Source organism: Adiantum capillus-veneris, chromosome 8 (genome assembly GCF_014529385.1).
Source record: "Adiantum capillus-veneris isolate H3 chromosome 8, ASM1452938v2, whole genome shotgun sequence".
Classification (NCBI taxonomy): domain Eukaryota; kingdom Viridiplantae; phylum Streptophyta; class Polypodiopsida; order Polypodiales; family Pteridaceae; genus Adiantum; species Adiantum capillus-veneris.
Window position 1 is genome coordinate 148154793 of NC_140938.1, and position 23194 is coordinate 148177986.

Sequence of the window (23194 nt, forward strand, 5' to 3'; positions counted from 1 at the left end):
ATGTACACTTACCTTGGGAGAACTATTACAAATCATACCATATTTATGGAATGGTTTACAAAAAACTCTAGTGAAGGTCTGGATAACATGGCTAATCGCAAAAAACTTGGGTGAATTGAAACATGAATTGGATAACAAGGTGATTAGATCCATCCCTATTAACAAAGTCGGAGAATACTAAGAAGGGGGAGAAGGAAGCACAACCCTTCTCGAAGAATACTACGAGGGGGAAGAAGGAAACACAACCCTTCCCGTGAGATATAATGATGTAGAAACCATGGCAATACTGGATAGTGGGACATGCATAGCCATAGCCAAAAGCAGTATGGGAATCATGGGGAAAACCAGTCATTAGACAAACTTGAATGAAACTACAATTGGCGGATGGACACATAGAAAAACCCCTACGACTGCTTGAAAAAGTTATAGCTAGCTCCTGTGAAATTCATTATCAACATACTTTTGCGAGAGTGGACTTTGGAAAGAAACTTAATTATGAGATCATCTTGGGAAGGCCATTCGTGTGGCAAGTACATATGATTCAATATTGGGGAAACAATTACCTATACTTGTAGCAAGTGGGATCAATCACAAGGGCTAATTTGAAAGATCACACTTATAGAGATGTAATGAAAACACCCATTCAAGAATTTGACTTGGTCTCTTTAGCTGAATTAAAGATTCCATATTGGTTAAACAAAAACACACCTATTTGGATGTGTGGAGCCGCAGAAAACGAGAGTTTAAAACGAAAAGAATGTATCTTAGAAAGGGATTACGCATATGTATGTTTGAGCCATTTGAATATTCAAATTGAAGATGAAGTTCAAAAATCCAAGGGCTTATTGAATGCTCAACAAGTTTTTTCAAATCTCTATTATGATTCTACTGATGAGTTTGAAGAACATTCAGCTACATCAGATGATTCTGGATCTAGAAAACGAATATAGGAGAGCCCAAATACTCCTGAAAGGAGGAGAGGAAAAGGTTTTTGACTTTCCAAACCAAAAACCAAGAAGATAGAAATAATATACAAGGAAAAGGGAAACAAGAAATTGAAATTCTAGACCTATGCCATCAGTTTCTAGCAGAACATGATTTCTTATGCAGATAGATGCACATGATTGTGTCAAAGACAAAATCACAGGTAGATATCCCTCAAACAAAAAGCAAGGTAGATCAAAAACATAAAGAAAAATGAGAAAGGAAACTCAAGAAAAACCTAAGCACTAGGACGATGAATCATCCATGACATGAGTTGAATGAAAGAAACAATATCAAGAGTGAAATAAAACTCTAAAAGAGGTGTATACCACTGAAATGGAAACAACCAACGAAGAGAATAAAGATGTAATGAGTTTTTGTCCCATTACAAGAAATATACTCTCCAAGATCAAAGAGCATAGTGATTGAACAACCTGTAAGGGAACTAAGAAAGCAGGGGGAGTCATATGAAGGACCTGAAAATGCAAACAAAATATATTTAGCCGAACCAAGAGAAGAGCCCAAACCTGCCAACATCGTGAACGACTTGATTGAAGAATAAAAAGAGCTTTTTCTAAGCTTACTGAAATAATATTGAGATATTTTTTCTTGGTTTTATAAAGATCTCAAGGGTGTTGATCCATAAATTTGTCAACATACCATACCTATGTCAGATGATGCAAAACCATGTAGACAACGGCCATATACTTATAATGAAACATTTCCCAAAAAGATCAAAGAAGAGATAGAGAAGCTCAAGGAATCCAAATTCATTTATGAAACTAAACACATTAAGTGTCTCCAATTGTGGTGGTACCAAGAAAAATGGAAAACTAGGATTATGTGTCAATCCCAAAAAAGTGAATGCAACCACCATTAGAGATAAATACCGTCTTTCAATCACCGAGCATGTTTTAGAACGAGTTGCAAGAAAAGAAGCTTAGGGCTTTTTAGATGGCTTTTTGGGGTACAATCAACTTTTGGTTGATCCAAAGAATCAGCATAAAACTGACTTTGCAATTGAATGGCGTATTTTTGCCTATAGGGTTATGCCTTTTGGACTAACTAATGCTCCTGTACCACCTTTCAAAGATTGATGAGCCATGCTTTCAAAGAATATTTTAGGAATTTCTTGGAAGTATATATGGATGATTTATGTGTACATTCATTGATCCGGGCTGATCATTTTGAACATCTCAAACCCGGGGCGGTCACTTATCAAAAGCTTCCTATATCACGTGCGTTCAAGAGGTTATTAATAATACCTCAATATACTTCTCTCCGGTTAACTCACATGATAGCATACACATTCTAAAAAGTGACCACCTCGGGATCTCAAAAAGGACTTCAAAAAATGTAGACTTTATAGGATTTGCTTAAATCATTAAAAGTGCACATTTATGGGCAGACCAGGAAAAATTCTTGGACATATAGTATCTAAAAATGGCATAACGATTGATATGGATAAAATTCATGTTATTGTTGAATTGCCTAGACCAACAACAGTCAAAGGGGTTCATGCTTTCATGGGACATTATTGTGGATATAATAGACGATTCATTTATATGTATGCTATAATTGCAACCCATGTATGGCATGATTGCACTCTTTATATGGACAGATGAGTGTGAAGAATCCTTCATGAAGCTTAAAAAATCTCTCACTACAACCCCACTATTGAAAGAACCAGATTGGAATAAGATATTTCATGTATATGTTGATGCTTCCAATTTTGCCATTGGGTGTATATTAGCTTAACCAAGAAAGGAAAATACTGATTCTCCCATTTCCTATGCTAGTAGACATCTGAATGTGGCAGAGAAAAATTGTACTAGGAATGACTAGGAATGATCTATGCCGTAAAAAAGTATAGAAATTACCTATTAGCAAACAAATTTTTGTTCTTTGTGGACCACCAAGATTTATTGTTTTTGGTCAACAAGCCATGCAACACAGGGCGAATAGAGAGATGGTTTATCATTCTTTTGGAATTTGATTGCACTCTAGTTGTAAAAAAGGGCACCACACACCAAAGAGATATCATTTATCAAGTATTATTTTAGGCGAATCACCAAAAGGGGTAGATAATGATCTACCAGATGCATATCTACTCTCCGTGAAAATGATACCCCTTGGGTCAGAAAATATGGTTTCATTGATGACGATAGATCAAGTGAATTCTTAAATATTTCTTCCTATTACACTAGGATTAGTTGGACAATCGGCTATGTATCAATTACTAGGTAGAAGGCTATACAAAAGGAATCAAGATGGAATATTGCTTTTGTGTATTAATACTAATGAGAAAACCCAATACCTAAATCAAGCTTTTTTTTTTTTAGGATTTATTTTTGTTAATTGTGGTTGTTTTGTGTTAAGAAGAATTTGATTAGTGTTTTGTGTGGTGTTTATTGCTAATCGATATGGTAAATCGTTGATTACATATTCTTGTTGATTTGTCTTTTGACACCCTCAACTTCATCTCAATTTTCAAAGGTCTTCTGCTCAAAATTTAGAGAAACGAGAAAAGTGGAATGGCATTTCTCATCCAAAACTTGTTTGTCTCCTCGAGCTCTTTGGTTTGAGTTCTAGGCTTGCAGCAAATAGAGTTTGTAGCAGAAATTTATGTTGTTTTTTCTGCAATCAAACTTGACGCAAGTTTCATCCTAGTGCGTCTTCATGAAGCATTCGTGATCATTTTTCTAATTTTTGCGTCAACATTTTCGAGAAAATTTGCTTTTTTCTATTCATATTGTGGCTTTCAATCTTGAGTATCACGTTGCATCTCACTTCACTCTATTTTAAGGACTCTTTTATTATTAACGTCTCCTTTTTCCTGTTGTTTTGGGTGACGTCCCTCACATCTTTGAACATGTATTGAGCATCCTTCTTGCGTCTATCATTAGCAGAACACAATCATCATATTTCTCTCATTATCAATTACAGCCTTCACCATATATAGTGTGAAGATTTTGCGATCTTATCTTATACGTTGACAGAACAAAGCCGAGACGGGGCACCTCTATAGCTAGGCCTCTTTGCTTGTTTGAAATTTCAATAGATGCAAAAAAAACACTTGCAATCTCAACTTGTAAGACAACCTCAAAATTGTCAGCTCAAGCTCTTGGGTATGGGGGCTTACAAGCACACACCAACTAGGGGAAAAAAACAATCTCACAGCATGAAACTACAACAATCGCCAACCAGGTTGAGAGGAAAACAAACCAAGTGCATACTAAGATCCTTCCTCTTTGATCTTACCTTGTCCTGCAAAATCACATTTGCAAAGCTTCTCACATGTAACTCAGCTGTCAGCATGCATTGAGATGCTGCTCTTTCAACCGCTTAAGATCAGCATCCTCCAAAATTGGGCTTGGGATCTCCTCTGTGATCAGAGCCCTTCAACATGGACGTTGTCCTGCACCCAGGGGTCGCCATCATCTCTGACGTTCTCGTTGACTAGAGTCATGAGCCCTCTTCAGCGAGCCTTACCACGGCCCCTCAGCTCACAAAACTATCCCCCTTCAGTCTGCTCGCCCACTTGCCCCAAAGTTGTTTGCTTCCTCTCTGCTTGCCACCACCTGACTTGCCAAAAACGTCCTATCAAGCCACCGTTACTACTGCCTTCCATCTTTTTTTGTTTGTCCAAGCTGAAGTTTTAATAATTTTTGAGCTTATAGGCATTATCCAATCGCTAATGTACCCACAAAGGTATGACAAGGCGTATGGCATTAGTATCACACACACCACTGAATGCATGCTATCAAAAACCCATCAATACTTGACAACGAAAGAAATTCCCTAACAGCATATAGTCCAAGTTAAAATGAGAAGCCATCGAGTAGTGATACACCTGATCGTCGATATCTAATCATGAAAGAAAAGCACGGAAAAAACTTTCCAAAAAACGCCTGACATAGCTTGCCAAACCCCCAGTCTGCTAGAGCATTCATGCTCAGCAGCAAGAACTCCCAATGCACTACAAATGAAATTCTCTTTCTTCAACAGGCCATTATTGATAATATGCTCATGCATTTATCTGCCTTTCCCTTCATCTCTTATGCTATAACAGGCTTTAAAGATGCAAGCAAAAGTGACTGCATTAAGAGTAACACCTTGCTGCTTAATGCATTCAAAGCAGTTGAGTGCTTCCTTGGCATGGCCATGCTCAGAATAGCCTATGATGAGAACACTTCAAGACACTACATTCTTAATAGAAAGCTTGTCAAACACCTCTTGTGCCTTCACAAGTAAGCCGCATTTGGTAGACATGTCCACCAAAACGCTACTTAGCATGGTATGAGCACCCAGCAGTCCTATCTGATCAATTTCAGTATGACTTTCTACACCCTTTTCAGTTGCTCCTACACGATTTCCAGATTCAAACCAAAGTCACTGCATCAGGTAAAATCTGCTCACCTTTCATGCATTCAAAGCTCCTCAGTGCTTAGTGGCAAACCATGCTCTCCCACTGTTATGTACTCAATGAGGAAGCTTCGCCAAGACCATGTTTGAACAGGCCAGCCTCTCATGCTACTATCCTCCTTACTAGTTGCAGCCAGTATTCGCAAGCAACCCTTTCCATTGTCGTTCAGACTGTCATCCGCAATAGAAAATACAGCTTCCTGCCACTCATGTTCCATTTCTTCTTTAACAATGATGGATGTGGCACTTACCTTCCTGCCAAGGCAATAAGTTCAGCTTTCACACTTCCACGCCTGATTATTAAATCTGAACCTACCCCTTGCAAAACAAGCTTCAATTCAGCTACAGCTTCCACTAACTCCTCGAGCATCTCAAGTGACCAACCACGAAGCAGGTATGGATCAAAGATGTAAACTGGAAGGAGGGCCTGGTAGGCTGTAGCTAAGGAGATGCCTACATCATCATCAGGCCGCAGTTCCTTCTTAAACCACATTAAAATAGCAACTTCCTTGTTCTCTGATAGAGCTTCAATTGACGCATTAGCCAAGACTGCCAAGACTCTGTAGCACTACCTTCTTCTCTTTGGCCTACCCCTACTGATGTGAGAGCAGAGACTCGTTATTCCCTGTAAACTGGCCATGAAGGGTACCTCTTTATATCCAAAATGAAACCCGTGCTCAGAGTGTTCAACACCCACATCATAGTGAAACCCTCCTGTGCGATCCCCAAAACTATGGAGGACGCCTTCTTGTAACTTTGATGATGAAGTGGGATTGCCATCTTGCTCAGGTCATGCTGTGCATATGCAGACATCAAATAGACCATGAAAATGCATCCCTTTCTTCAACTCTGCTAAACATGTTCTTCACATCATGAAGACCTCCTTAGCAAGCCCTTGCCCAATGTAGCTTCTAATAAGAGCTGTCCAGGATATGTAATTCCAAAGAGGAAGCACATGAAAAGTCCTCTCTGCCTCAACAAGAGCCCCACACTTACTATAGAAGGCAACAAAAGCTGTTAAAAATATAATGTCCCGTGGTCTGACCCATCTCCATTAATCTGCACAGAAATAGTTGTACCTTTTCATGTGAGGCAATCACTGGTCAATGAAAAAACTCAAGTCAAACACCTCAATACAAACTTTGTACACTGTACAAACAAATTATTCAGTATCATGGACCTCCTGGATCAAAAGGGAAGCTCAAAGCCTCTCGAAACAAATGCAGATTGCCACCAGGATCCCACACAGTGTAACAAAACTTACCGATCAGCAAGACACAATTTCCCATTATATAGATTGAACACTTTACATCAAAACCAAGTAGAGGGACAACATCATTCAAACTTCCATCCAATACATCGAAAGTAACTGAAGCTGTCCAGCTACCATGCATGGCATCGACATGCTTCTTCATATTAGAATTCTCATTCAAGAGAGACCGACATTCCCGCATAACGGAAATCCTCTTTTGAGCTTTCTCCACATTAACAAGTAGTGCTTCATCCATGAAAACATCTGGCTCATAAAATCCCCAGTCATCCAGATCATCATCAGCAGCTACACAAGTCCAATAATCATCTCTTTGGCTGCATGCTACCCTTTGATCACAATCAAGAGAATCACCTGTAGGCAACTTACTGCCACCAACATAATCACTACCTAAATCAGCATCCCAAATGGGCCCACATACCCACAAGTCATCTGGATACTAAGACAACGCATCAGATGGAGGAAAGAAGACATCATCCAGAATGTCAACATGCATGTCATCGACAGTACAACCAAAATCATCCAAAGGTAAATAACTCCAATACAAAGAGGTCGACAAGCCCTCATCTTTACAATCATCCAAACATGGATCCAAACTAACCACATCATTGCCATACATGCACGCAAGGCTTTCCTCTTTCATGCTAATGCTTGCAGATGACTCCGCATGAAGCTCAAAATCATCGAGAGACAAAAACTCAGTAGATGCATCTGACTCAACCTCATCAGCACTACTAAAATCATCATAAGGAACAAAGGAGCTCTCATGTGTAGCCCACCAAGAAGCACAAGACTGATCTACATGCTTAAAGCATCTGTTCTGCTTCAAGAAGTCAACAATGCTCTTCACACCCAATAAATCCGTGCAAGCAACCTCGATGCCCAAGAGTCCTGGAAGAGTGCCAATGAATAAGAATTTCTCTTGCTTTGCATCTAAAACCACATCCTCAAGAAGCTCAAGTTGCTTCTTTAGAGCACAAAAACTCATGCAATGCATGTCCAACTCTGATAGGCAATTTAACTGCAACCCTTGCATGGCATCATTCATCCGAAACAAAGCATCACTGAGCTTAACCATGTTTGCACTTCGCTATCTGACTCACCAAAACTGAAGGTACTTGAGTCCAATGTCCTATGTGGGGGCACCAAAAACATGACAGAACAAAGCCGAGACGGGGCACCTCTATAGCTAGGCCTCTCTGCCTGTTTGAACTTTCAATAGATGCAAACAAAACACTTGCAATCTCAACTTGTAAGACAACCTCAAAATTGTCAGCTCAAGCTCTTGGGTATGGGGGCTTACAAGCACACACCAACTAGGGGAAAAAAACAATCTCACAGCATGAAACTACAACAATCGCCAACCAGGTTGAGAGGAAAACAAACCAAGTGCATACTAAGATCCTTCCTCTTTGATCTTACCTTGTCCTGCAAAATCACATTTGCAAAGCTTCTCACATGTAACTCAGCTGTCAGCATGCATTGAGATGCTGCTCTTTCAACCGCTTAAGATCAGCATCCTCCAAAATTGGGCTTGGGATCTCCTCTGTGATCAGAGCCCTTCAACATGGACGTTGTCCTGCACCCAGGGGTCGCCATCATCTCTGACGTTCTCGTTGACTAGAGTCATGAGCCCTCTTCAGCGAGCCTTACCACGGCCCCTCAGCTCACAAAACTATCCCCCTTCAGTCTGCTCGCCCACTTGCCCCAAAGTTGTTTGCTTCCTCTCTGCTTGCCACCACCTGACTTGCCAAAAACGTCCTATCAAGCCACCGTTACTACTGCCTTCCATCTTTTTTTGTTTGTCCAAGCTGAAGTTTTAATAATTTTTGAGCTTATAGGCATTATCCAATCGCTAATGTACCCACAAAGGTATGACAAGGCGTATGGCATTAGTATCACACACACCACTGAATGCATGCTATCAAAAACCCATCAATACTTGACAACGAAAGAAATTCCCTAACAGCATATAGTCCAAGTTAAAATGAGAAGCCATCGAGTAGTGATACACCTGATCGTCGATATCTAATCATGAAAGAAAAGCACGGAAAAAACTTTCCAAAAAACGCCTGACATAGCTTGCCAAACCCCCAGTCTGCTAGAGCATTCATGCTCAGCAGCAAGAACTCCCAATGCACTACAAATGAAATTCTCTTTCTTCAACAGGCCATTATTGATAATATGCTCATGCATTTATCTGCCTTTCCCTTCATCTCTTATGCTATAACAGGCTTTAAAGATGCAAGCAAAAGTGACTGCATTAAGAGTAACACCTTGCTGCTTAATGCATTCAAAGCAGTTGAGTGCTTCCTTGGCATGGCCATGCTCAGAATAGCCTATGATGAGAACACTTCAAGACACTACATTCTTAATAGAAAGCTTGTCAAACACCTCTTGTGCCTTCACAAGTAAGCCGCATTTGGTAGACATGTCCACCAAAACGCTACTTAGCATGGTATGAGCACCCAGCAGTCCTATCTGATCAATTTCAGTATGACTTTCTACACCCTTTTCAGTTGCTCCTACACGATTTCCAGATTCAAACCAAAGTCACTGCATCAGGTAAAATCTGCTCACCTTTCATGCGTTCAAAGCTCCTCAGTGCTTAGTGGCAAACCATGCTCTCCCACTGTTATGTACTCAATGAGGAAGCTTCGCCAAGACCATGTTTGAACAGGCCAGCCTCTCATGCTACTATCCTCCTTACTAGTTGCAGCCAGTATTCGCAAGCAACCCTTTCCATTGTCGTTCAGACTGTCATCCGCAATAGAAAATACAGCTTCCTGCCACTCATGTTCCATTTCTTCTTTAACAATGATGGATGTGGCACTTACCTTCCTGCCAAGGCAATAAGTTCAGCTTTCACACTTCCACGCCTGATTATTAAATCTGAACCTACCCCTTGCAAAACAAGCTTCAATTCAGCTACAGCTTCCACTAACTCCTCGAGCATCTCAAGTGACCAACCACGAAGCAGGTATGGATCAAAGATGTAAACTGGAAGGAGGGCCTGGTAGGCTGTAGCTAAGGAGATGCCTACATCATCATCAGGCCGCAGTTCCTTCTTAAACCACATTAAAATAGCAACTTCCTTGTTCTCTGATAGAGCTTCAATTGACGCATTAGCCAAGACTGCCAAGACTCTGTAGCACTACCTTCTTCTCTTTGGCCTACCCCTACTGATGTGAGAGCAGAGACTCGTTATTCCCTGTAAACTGGCCATGAAGGGTACCTCTTTATATCCAAAATGAAACCCGTGCTCAGAGTGTTCAACACCCACATCATAGTGAAACCCTCCTGTGCGATCCCCAAAACTATGGAGGACGCCTTCTTGTAACTTTGATGATGAAGTGGGATTGCCATCTTGCTCAGGTCATGCTGTGCATATGCAGACATCAAATAGACCATGAAAATGCATCCCTTTCTTCAACTCTGCTAAACATGTTCTTCACATCATGAAGACCTCCTTAGCAAGCCCTTGCCCAATGTAGCTTCTAATAAGAGCTGTCCAGGATATGTAATTCCAAAGAGGAAGCACATGAAAAGTCCTCTCTGCCTTAACAAGAGCCCCACACTTACTATAGAAGGCAACAAAAGCTGTTAAAAATATAATGTCCCGTGGTCTGACCCATCTCCATTAATCTGCACAGAAATAGTTGTACCTTTTCATGTGAGGCAATCACTGGTCAATGAAAAAACTCAAGTCAAACACCTCAATACAAACTTTGTACACTGTAGAAACAAATTATTCAGTATCATGGACCTCCTGGATCAAAAGGGAAGCTCAAAGCCTCTCGAAACAAATGCAGATTGCCACCAGGATCCCACACAGTGTAACAAAACTTACCGATCAGCAAGACACAATTTCCCATTATATAGATTGAACACTTTACATCAAAACCAAGTAGAGGGACAACATCATTCAAACTTCCATCCAATACATCGAAAGTAACTGAAGCTGTCCAGCTACCATGCATGGCATCGACATGCTTCTTCATATTAGAATTCTCATTCAAGAGAGACCGACATTCCCGCATAACGGAAATCCTCTTTTGAGCTTTCTCCACATTAACAAGTAGTGCTTCATCCATGAAAACATCTGGCTCATAAAATCCCCAGTCATCCAGATCATCATCAGCAGCTACACAAGTCCAATAATCATCTCTTTGGCTGCATGCTACCCTTTGATCACAATCAAGAGAATCACCTGTAGGCAACTTACTGCCACCAACATAATCACTACCTAAATCAGCATCCCAAATGGGCCCACATACCCACAAGTCATCTGGATACTAAGACAACGCATCAGATGGAGGAAAGAAGACATCATCCAGAATGTCAACATGCATGTCATCGACAGTACAACCAAAATCATCCAAAGGTAAATAACTCCAATACAAAGAGGTCGACAAGCCCTCATCTTTACAATCATCCAAACATGGATCCAAACTAACCACATCATTGCCATACATGCACGCAAGGCTTTCCTCTTTCATGCTAATGCTTGCAGATGACTCCGCATGAAGCTCAAAATCATTGAGAGACAAAAACTCAGTAGATGCATCTGACTCAACCTCATCAGCACTACTAAAATCATCATAAGGAACAAAGGAGCTCTCATGTGTAGCCCACCAAGAAGCACAAGACTGATCTACATGCTTAAAGCATCTGTTCTGCTTCAAGAAGTCAACAATGCTCTTCACACCCAATAAATCCGTGCAAGCAACCTCGATGCCCAAGAGTCCTGGAAGAGTGCCAATGAATAAGAATTTCTCTTGCTTTGCATCTAAAACCACATCCTCAAGAAGCTCAAGTTGCTTCTTTAGAGCACAAAAACTCATGCAATGCATGTCCAACTCTGATAGGCAATTTAACTGCAACCCTTGCATGGCATCATTCATCCGAAACAAAGCATCACTGAGCTTAACCATGTTTGCACTTCGCTATCTGACTCACCAAAACTGAAGGTACTTGAGTCCAATGTCCTCTGTGGGGGCACCAAAAACATGACAGATCAAAGCTGAGACGGGGCACCTCTATAGCTAGGCCTCTCTGCCTGTTTGAACTTTCAATAGATGCAAACAAAACACTTGCAATCTCAACTTGTAAGACAACCTCAAAATTGTCAGCTCAAGCTCTTGGGTATGGGGGCTTACAAGCACACACCAACTAGGGGAAAAAAACAATCTCACAGCATGAAACTACAACAATCGCCAACCAGGTTGAGAGGAAAACAAACCAAGTGCATACTAAGATCCTTCCTCTTTGATCTTACCTTGTCCTGCAAAATCACATTTGCAAAGCTTCTCACATGTAACTCAGCTGTCAGCATGCATTGAGATGCTGCTCTTTCAACCGCTTAAGATCAGCATCCTCCAAAATTGGGCTTGGGATCTCCTCTGTGATCAGAGCCCTTCAACATGGACGTTGTCCTGCACCCAGGGGTCGCCATCATCTCTGACGTTCTCGTTGACTAGAGTCATGAGTCCTCTTCAGCGAGCCTTACCACGGCCCCTCAGCTCACAAAACTATCCCCCTTCAGTCTGCTCGCCCACTTGCTCCAAAGCTGTTTGCTTCCTCTCTGCTTGCCACCACCTGACTTGCCAAAAACGTCCTATCAAGCCACCGTTGCTACTGCCTTCCATCCTCTTTTGTTTGTCCAAGCTGAAGTTTTAATAATTTTTGAGCTTATAGGCATTAGCCAACCGCTAATGTACCCACAAAGGTATGACAGGGCGTATGGCATTAGTATCACACACACCAGTGAATGCATGCTATCAAAAACCCATCAATACTTGACAACGAAAGCAATTCCCTAACAGCATCTACTCCAAGTTAAAATGAGAATCCATCGAGCAGTGATACACCTGATCGTCGATATCTAATCATGAAAGAAAAGCACGGAAAAAACTTTCCAAAAAACGCATGACAACGTCTTCTGACAATCAGACATGGCTATGACTATTCTCGTCAACGATTTTCCTTGTGGCCTGCGTTATGTTCCTCCTTTACAAAAACAAGGATTTCCAAGTTGGAAAGCAAAGATGTTGCTAATTCTTGAAGGTGATCTAATATTGTCCTTGGTAATTGTACATGTCCGCCTCAACTTGTTGATACGGATCTGACGCAAGTTTCATCCTGGTGCGTCCTCATGAAGCATTCGTGATCATTTTTCTGATTTTGGCATCAACATTTTTGAGAAAATTTACTTTTTTCTATTCATATTGTGGCTGTCAATCTTGAGTATCACGTTGCATCTCACTTAACTCTATTTTGAGGACTCTTTTATTATTAACGTCTCCCTTTTCCTGCTGTTTTGGGTGACGTCCCTATCATCTTTGAACATGTATTGAGCATCCTCCTTGCGTCTATCATTAGCAGAACACAATCATCATATTTCTCTCATTATCAATTACAGCCTTCACCATATATGGTGTGAAGATTTTGCGATCTTATCTTATACGTCTTCTCACAACCAGACATGGCTATGACTATTCTCGTCAACGATTTTCCTTGTGGCCTGCGTTATGTTCCTCCTTTACAAAAACAAGGATTTCCAAGTTGGAAAGCAAAGATGTTGCTAATTCTTGAAGGTGACGAACTCTCTAAAATTGTCCTTGGAAATTGTACATGTCCGCCTCAACTTGTTGATACGGATCATGAGAACGTGCTTACCACTGAAGGACCTGTATTTGAAGATTGACATGTTGCGTACATATATTGGCAATGATGTGATAATAAATTTTTCGGTACATTATTTCTGCTCTTAGTGATTCCCTTTTGCTTGATATGTATGAACTGCCTACTTCCCACGACGTATGGAAGTACCTTACTGCAAACTTTCAAAAGAAATCTATTACATAAATAATTTATTTGAGAGGTTTTCTTAACAAGTTACAATATGAAGCTGATATTGCTATGAGACGGGACATATTGAGTCTTTTAAATCCACTATCAATCAACTTGCTGCTATCGGTAGTCCTATTCCACAAACACAATTGATTACACTTCTCCTATACACGGTGAAGGAATCTTCTTATAATAACATTATTACCATTATTTCTAATAAAGATGGTCTCGATTTTGACCAAGCTTGCATGCCTTTAATTGAATACTCTCAACATCAAGAACGACGTAATGTTGGTCATGATACAACTATGATTTCACAAGAGAAGATTGAGTTACAACAAATGGAACCTTCTTTTTATGATCGAAGAGGTCCATTTCAACGAGGAAACCGCAGAGGTAGCCATTGTGGTAATATATTCTCTCATCTTAAATTTCCTAATAAACAATATTCTTACTGCAATAGAAATGGCCACATTGAAGATGATTGTTGGGCACGTCAGTATGATGAAGAACACAATATTACCACTAAAAAACCACGTTTATCTATAGATTTTTCTTCTTCTTGTGAATATTGTGGGCGATCTGATCATCCCACCCATATGTGCTATAAGAGTCAATTCGACACAGATTGTAACAGAGCATATGCTATTGAACATTGATATATTATTGTATAAAAACAAGTTGCGTTCTATGTTCAGTTTCTCCAGACAAAGTACTTCATATACGTGATCGATCACTTTTTATTGTCGATTTTGGTGCTACAAGAAATATAACATATTAGTCTAAGTGGCTCCATAACTATCATCCACTACCATTTCAATATGTTGTTTATCTTCCTGATGATACGAATTGTTAGGTAAAGGGTATTGGAGAATTATATATTGGTACCTTATATTCTTCTTTTCAAATGTTCCAAGGAGTTACATGTACCAGATCTTCAACGTAATTTTGTTTCAGTTGCTAGACTTGTTGATCTTGGTCTCTTTGTTGGATTTGATTAAATACTAAATGCCGAATTAAGAAAGATGGATAGACTATAGCCACTGCTCCTTGAAATGGTAATTTGTTTGAACTCTCTCTCAATGATGCTGTAGCAAATGTTGTCATTGCTCCAGGTGATCATGATTGCAAAGTATGGCATCACCGTTTTGTTCATGCGGTTTTCTCAAAACTCCTTAATCTTCACCCTCATGATCTTGTTCATGAAATGGATCTTAAAGCTCATCCCTAGATGGGAATTTGTGAGTTTTGTTCTCTTGGAAAACATAATCGTAAACCCTTTTCTCTCTCAAATAAAACTCATTTTCATGACATATTGGATCTTGTTCATGCTGATATATGTGGACCTCTACCTTCTTCAAGATTGCTATTTCATTACATTCATTGATGATTTCTCACGGTATATGATTGTATGTCTACTTAGACAAAAATCTGAGGCCTTATTTGTTTTCAAACAATTCCACAAGGCTGTGAAGCTTCAAATTGTTCATCACCTCAAGAAACTTCGTAGTGACAATGGAGGTGAATATGTTTCTCGAGAGTTTGTGAGTTACTGTGCTGACATTGGAATTCATCATGAACACACTATTCCATATTCACCTCCACAGAACGGCGTTGCTGAATGAAAGAATCGCACTATTCTGAATGTTATAAGATGGATGCTGATTCATTCTAAATTATCTTGTGTCTTTTGGGGTGAAGCTACTTTGACAGCAGTATTTATTCAGAATCATCTTCCTACTACTCCATCCACTGGTAAAATACCCATCACAGCATGGATATGTGAAATTCCTTCTGTATCTCATTTTTAAACCTTTGGATGTATTGTTTATATTCATTTTCCCAAAGAAACACGAACAAAGCTTGATGCTCCTGGTCTTAAAGTTTTTTTTATTGGATATTTTGACACTTTCAAAGGCTACAAATTCTTTGACCCTTCCTCCAAGAAAGAAATTGTGAATCGTGATGCTACTTTTACAAACAACTTATGACAGGCTCATGGTCCATGGATAGTTCTTATGATACTAAATCATTACTTCATGCTTTTCCATTTCTTTCAAATGATGAAACTCTTCCTATAGAGCAACTTTCCTTTTCACAATTATCTATTCCGAATGTTGCCGATCCTGCCTATTGATTTTGAACATGGTTTATGTCATGGTTATGATGAAGATATTATTGATGATTCTTTATCTACTTCTATAGATTCCATTACTTATAATGAAGCTATCTCTTCACCAGAAAAGGATCAATGGCAAGAGGCTATGGAAGTAGAGTACGATTCTCTTATCTCTAAAGGTACATGGATACTAACTGAACTATCTCTTGGCCGTACAGCTATTAAGTGTAAGTGGGTGCATAAGACAAAGGTAAAAGCAAATGGATCCTTTAACAAGTTCAAGGCATGTTTAGTTGAAAAATGTTACTCCCAAGTTGCTCGTGTTGATTATCAAGAGACCTTTTCACTAGTTGTTGCATTACAAGTGTTCGAGTTCTATTGGGATTTGCTGTTCAATTTGATTTAAAAGTTGATCAAATGGATGTGCAAACTGCTTCTCTAAATGGTGATTTGAGAGAGAAACAGCCAGAAGGGTTTGTTATTTTAGGTAAAGAAGCCCTTGTTCCTCAACTCCATAAGGCACTATATAGTCTCAAATAAGCTTCATGAGCCTGGTATACCAAATTTGATCTTTTTCTCACCTCCAAAGGATTCATCTCTTGCTCTTTAGACCCCAACTTATACATAAAGCACCAAGGTAGAGGTTTTGTGATTCTTGCTCTTTATGTGGATGATACCATCCTTGTTTCCAATGATTTGAAATTTCTTCAGCAAGTGAAAAAGTTATTGTCTTCTCCATTTGATATGGTGGATGTGGGAGAGATTCACTCATGTCTTGGAATTCAAATTCAAAAAAACCGCACAAAAGGTGTTTTATTCCTTTGACAGTCAAAGTTTATTGTAGAGACTATTCAAAGAATTTGTATGGAATCTTCATATTCGGCCAACACACCTTGTCTTGTGAGTTCTACGAAGAACACTTCTCACAGTGGTAGTCAACTTATCACCAATCAACCTTATGCTAACTTGATTGGATGTCTTCCGTTTGTTGGCATGAACGCTCACCCTAATATTTTGTTTGTTGGCATGAACACTCACCCTAATATTTTATTTGTTCCTGCACGTCCTTCTCTTAAGCATTGGTCTGCAGAAAGGCGTCTATTGAAATACTTAAAAGGCACTACTAATTTTGGTTTGGTCTATCATGACAAGTGACATCGGATTTTATGCAATCTCTTTCTCTTTTGGTTTACACAAATGCAGACTAGGCAAGCTCACATTTATCTATGCGATCTACTAGTGGAAATTTCTTCTTTATGAATGGTTGTCTTGTTTCTTGGACCATCAAGAAAAAAGGATGTGTTGTAGTTTCTACGACTGAGTCAGAATATATTGCGGCATCACTTGTAGCTCGTGAACTGATCTGGCTTTGACAAATGCTGGCTTATATTGTCCTCTTTCTAGCACACCCTTGAGGTGTGACAACCAGAGTGCTATTATATCTTGCAAAAGACTATGTTCAACATTGTTGTGCATTATCATTATGTCAGGTATGAAGTATGCAAAGGCACCATAATGGTTGAACAATGTCCAAGTGACAAGATGATTGTAGACATGCTTACCAAAGGCCTCAACAAGTCGCGCTTCATCCTCTTGTTCTTTGATCTTGGAGCTGCTTCAGCTTCACTCTTTCTAGATTAGCTTCTCTACCATTGTGAGCTTTGTATATATGACATTGTAATCATATAGGTATCATCCACTATGCACACTCCACACTTGCACACTGTGATCTCTGAGTCACTTGTATATATGTACAGTGTAACAGGACTTGATTTTGAGGTGTTTTAACAATAAATTTTGTTTTTCTAGGAAGTTCTGGTCGTTTTAAAGTTAGTCCACTGTGTAGAAGGATGTGTGGATTGTTTTCGTCCAATAATTTTTTTTGATCCGGAAGGCACTTTCTAGGGCATTTTTGAAGGTGTTAACGTGGGATTTTGAAAAAGTGATGTATGACGCGATTGAAGCTTGTGTTATAAGGAACAACTTTGGTTCTCTGAGTCTTTACAGATTTTGATGTTTTGATGCTCGTTGAGGGCCAAAGATTAAGAAAAAAGTGGGATTTGCTGTTTTTGCATCGTTTTTGTAGAAAATGTTGTTTTGCAAGTTGATTTTCAGCAAATCAGAGCAGGCTATGGAAATTTTCCATCACATAGCCGTCGAAAAACGCAACAAGGGCAACAAGATTGTGTGAGATAGACTTGGCCTGTTTTGGCTTCATTTGGGGTTATGTTCAGTTGAAGACAGCTGAAAAAAAAAAGTTTTAAAAATCTAACCTTTATGTATCGCTTCTCGATCACGTTCTTACCTTATTCTCGCAGGTATACTTGGCGCGCAAGTCGAGTCGACCGAACGCCAAAAATAGAAAAGCGGCTATTTTGAGAGGTCGCATGCTTTTGGAGGAAAAATCAGAATAGAAAGACGGGTGGTGCGTTTTGGGGATCATTCACCGATCTCTTCTTCTGCGATTGCGAGTGCGAGTGCGAGTGAGACGCTGCATGCAAGCCAACTGAAGCTCGGGGGTGGTCGAGAGGTTCGAGCTCCATACAACGGAGTGCGCCCATATATTTTATTGCTCCTCTGTTGTATCAAACTCTATCAATACAAAGATCTCTTTCTCTATCTTTTGCTGTCTATCTCTATTATTTTGTTCCTGTGACAATTGGTATCAGATCAAGCGGTTGATTCTGGACATGGACGGATACGAGAGAAGAAGATAAAGGAGCAAGAAGACCTGATTCGGCGACTACAAGAAGATCTGGAAATTTCAAATCGCGAGCGTGCTGAGGCTGTGCGGGGCAAGGCAGCATGACACCCTGATATCTGTGTGGAACTTGATGGCAAAAAAGAAGACAGAAACCATGCTATTCCATCAGTAAAAAATAATCAACGTGTTGGTGCTAGGGCACCTGGCGGTGGTGATGGTGGTGATGATGGAAACGGTGATGGTGGGAACGGGGGTGATGGACGTCGAGGTTGTGAACATGAAAGAGAACGGGATGACGGCGAAGCGGAAACTAATGAAAAGAGAGGACGAAGAAGGAGACGGGATGAAGAAGACGCAGATGAAGATTCTAAAAGGGCAGCTTGGCAGCAAGTCTTCAAGAAGGCAAAGATTAATGAGTTTAATGGCATCGAGAAAACTGGCGAAGATCTCGAAGCATGGATTGAAGAGTTAGAAGATTATTTTGTATTGAAGAAGTTCTCTGAAGAAGCAAAAGCAAAGGTTGCAGTTGTTCCTCTTAGACAAACGGCAAAGCTTTGGTGGAAAGCATACCTTAAACAGCGAACAAAGGTTACTCCAATCACTTGGGAGGAATTTAAAACGCAAGCATATAAAAGGTACTGTTCTCCACACTATGAAATGGATAAAAGATGGAGTTTTACAAGTTTCAGCAGCAACCTGAGGACGAGCCAAGTCTTACTATACATGAGTATAAGGAGAAGTTTATGCGACTTCACAAGTATGCACCTGAAGTAGAAGGAGAGGCGTTGACAAACAAGTTTATCGAAGGACTGCGTAAAGATCTGTATTATCAAGGCAAGGGTGCCAGGGCTACCGATTTTCTGGATGCTATTGCGAAGGCCAAAAATTATGAGAAGAAGGTGAAGTATGAGAGCCGCAACCCTACTCCAAGCAGAATTATATCTACCGGGCATAGAACGCAGAATAGGCCTTTTCATACAAACACTGAATTTCCCCGAAGGAATTTTACAAATAATCAGAGAAGACAACCTAATAATTTTTCAAATCAGAATCAGAATTTCAATTGAAATCAAAGTACAAATCAGAATGTTGTAAACAACCGCAATCAAAATTTGGATCAGAATGATGCAATCAAAATCAAAGAAGACGACAACCGTTGCGGTGGCAACATGATCTTGCTTTTCTAGAACGAGCAAGGAAATTTGGGTTATGGTTCCGTTGCGGTGAGCAAGGTCACAAGACGTTCGAATGTCCCAATAAGGAGATCGATCAGGCAGTTCTTGCACGAATGGAAGCCAATATGAATGCAATGGACACCACGATTGAGGAAGCGAGCGAGGAAGGTAAGTGCTCTGAAATTCCTATAAAATGTATGACAACGTCTGTTCATCATTTAAGGGCATCCGTTATAAGAATTCGGGGTAAGATAGGAACTGAAATTGTGAATTTTCTCATTGATTCGGGTAGTATGCATTGTTTTATGTCTAACAAGCTTGCGCAGACCTTGAAATTGAATTCCGATTCCCACGTTAGGAGACCTGTAGAATTGGCCAATGGAAAGAAACATTATACACAGGGTCATATTCAAAACTTACCTTTTTTGTTGAACAAAGAGAAACATTCGGGAGAATTTTATGTTATTGGCATGGGTGAACAGGATGTAATTCTGGGAATGGATTGGTTGGTTGCGAATCATGCATTGATTGATTGAGAGGGGTGACTTGGTTTTTAAAAACAGAGATAGTCATGTGATTAAAGATGAGGAGAGAAATACTAAATCACTTCTGATTTCTGCCATGAAACTTTTGACGGGGGTGAGACAAGGGTGTGAGACATTTCTTGTGTTTGCTAACGAGATTAAAGAAGAATCTGGGAATAAACAGAAAGAAACAAATCCAAAATTTGTAGAGGATCTCTTACATGAATTTAAGGATGTGTTCCCGGACGATCTTCCTGGTATGCCTCCTCCTAGAGTGGTAGACCACGCCATAGATCTATATCCAGGAGCAACACCTTATTCAAGGGCTCCATACAGGTTCAATATTGATGAGCTTAAAGAGCTCAAGATACAACTTGATGATCTTTTGAAAAAGGGATTCATTAAACCTAGTGTATCTCCTTGGGGTAGTCCTGTGTTACTCCAAAAGAAAAAGGATGGTACATATAGGTTATGCATTGACTATAGGGGATTAAACAAACAGACCATTAAGAACAAATATTCTCTTCCTCATATATATGAATTGCTTATCCATTTGAGTGGTGCCACAATATTTTCAAAGGTAGACCTTCGTTCTGGCTACCATCAAATCCGCATCAAGGCCGAGGACATTCCAAAGACTGCTTTTCGTACACGTTATGGGCGTTATGAATTTACAGTTCTTGCTTTTGGTTTGACTAATGCACCAGCAACTTTCATGTGCTTAATGGATAATATTTTTCACCCGTATCTTGATGACTTCATTATGGTATTCTTGGATGATATTTTTGTGTATTCTAAGAATGAAGAAGATTATGCATTGCACTTAAAGAAAACATTTGAGGTTTTGCGTGAACATAAATTGTATGCCAAAGCAAGTAAGTGTTCTTTTGCAAAGGATCAGATTGTGTATTTGGGAAGAGTGATTTCTAAAGAGGGGATTCACATTGATCTTGAAAAAGTTAAGACTATTGTGGAGTGGCCAACAACTAAGTCATTAAGGGATGTGAGAAGCTTTATGGGTCTAGCACAATATGAGAGAGCACACATTAAAGATTTCTCTAAGATAGCAAGTCCTTTGACCGAATTGACCAAGAAAGCCAAGGGTTTTGTGTGGACTTCTACCTGTGAGACTGCTTTTGAGACCTTGAAGGCTAAAATAGCGGAAAATTGTGTTTTAAAAGTTCCTGAGATGGGCAAACCATTTGTTGTGTCATGTGACGCTAGTGGTGAACAATTAGGTTGTGTTTTGACACAAGAAGGAAGAGTGGTTGCATATGAGTCTAGGAAATTAAGACGACATGAATTGAACTATGCAACACATGATCTAAAATTGCTTGCTGTTGTTCATGCATTGAAACATTGGCGTCATCTTTTGCTTGGTGTCAAATTTGAATTGTCGCATATTTGGGCTCCGCCATCCACATAACCTTGTCCCAAATTTTTCCTTTTATGCCACACATCTACTATTGGACAAATGTCTGGTAGCTCGTCCATTGCCAACACCTTCACTGAACCTCTCTCTGGCTCTTTCTCCATTGGGTTAACCATCTTCTTCCACTGTCGCTTTAGCTTAGGCACCATCTCTATAAGCTGCCCAAAAGTAACATCTGCCTTTCTGCTCGTCAGATCCTCCTTCAAGTCATAGCTTAATTGCCCATCCCCTAGTGGAAAATCTGAAACATGAAACTTTCGACGAGCTCTCCTTTTCCTCTTGGCCTTGACATCCTCACCTTCATGGCTCTTTCCTTTCTTCTTACTAGGACCTGGGGCACTTCTTCCTTCCTTATCCTCTGTGGTCCTCTTTCCAATAGGCATCACTAATGTATCCTCTAGCTTTGATGCCTTCTCCAAGGTGACTACACTTAGCACTTTTGTCTTTCCCTTTTCCTCCTGGGTCAGTCCACTGGTTCCTTCATCTCCCTTAATTTCGAAGCCATAATCATTTGACCTAGTTAGCACCTGTCTTGGCAATGGATACATGTCTCCCCCCATCCTTGGTGGCTTATCACATTGCGGGCTGATGTGACCCAACTCTCCACAATTGTAACAGGTGGGCATCTGCCTCCAAAACCTACCATTGCTTTGTCCAACACCATTCCTAGGTCTTTCTTCACCTCCTGGCTGATTTGCATACCTCCCTCGACCTCAATTATTTCCCACTTGACCTAGCATGTTTAGGCTGAGATTCTTCACCAAATCTACCATTTGCCTCATGTCTTGCCTTAGCCCATCATCTTGCACTGCTGTAGTGACCACTGCTGGCATAACCTGAGTAGTAACATGAACTACTGAATCATGATGAACCCCTGACATGCGCCCTTGTAAAGACTCTATAGGCTGAAATTCAGACCTCATTGGCAAAGACTCCACCCCTAACTGGCTCATTTTCCTCAGCTTCCACTCTTTGTTCCTTGATACCTCTAGTGCATCCTCATATGTCCTAGGCTTCTTTAGCTCCACTCTCCAATGTATATTCTCCCAAAGACTAGCCAAGAACCTGTCTTTCTTCATCATGTCAGGCGGGGGTACCTGTGGTGCTAAAGCCTTGCACATTCGCTCCCATGCCAATGAAAACTTACGTATGTACGCATCTACTGGCTCACCTTCCTTTTGCACCAAAGCCTGTACTTCTTGCCACACTTTGTCAGGATCTTCTATCTTCACAAACTCCACTTCCAACCCATGTCGTAGATTGTCCCAACTCAACCTTACAGGTGGATCAGCCACACGCAACTCCTCTTCAAATGCTTTAGACCAAACTCCTGCATCACTCTTCAAACAAATTTGGAGAAGGCGTAAAATTTGCGTAGGGTCATGAATCTGGTTGCTAATGCAGGCAACCTCCATCTTTTCCAAAAATTCTTCCACATCTTCATCACTTTTTCCATGAAACTCAGGATAAGAGAAAGCCATGGCTACCCAAATTATGATGCTTTGAGAACCCCATCAAACACACGTGCAAGAACCCAAAACTTTTGACTACCCAATCCCCAGAAACTTCAATGGAGCTCAACTTTAGATAAGGACAAACACATGCACATCAAATGAGTTTTCATAGTTAATCATCGGAATGACAACAGGAAAAGGACATTCCAGGATCTCTCTCAATCTTCTTGGCCCAAACATAAAGACTATGCGCTG

General features: G+C 40.2%; 2 pseudogenes; both read right to left on the bottom strand.

Moving 5' to 3' along the window:
* Nucleotides 1–5178: 5178 nt before the first annotated feature.
* On the bottom strand, nt 5179–6269 carry LOC147453148 (uncharacterized; annotated as a pseudogene).
* A 2765-nt stretch (nt 6270–9034) lies between these two features.
* On the bottom strand, nt 9035–10125 carry LOC147453149 (uncharacterized; annotated as a pseudogene).
* Nucleotides 10126–23194: the final 13069 nt, after the last annotated feature.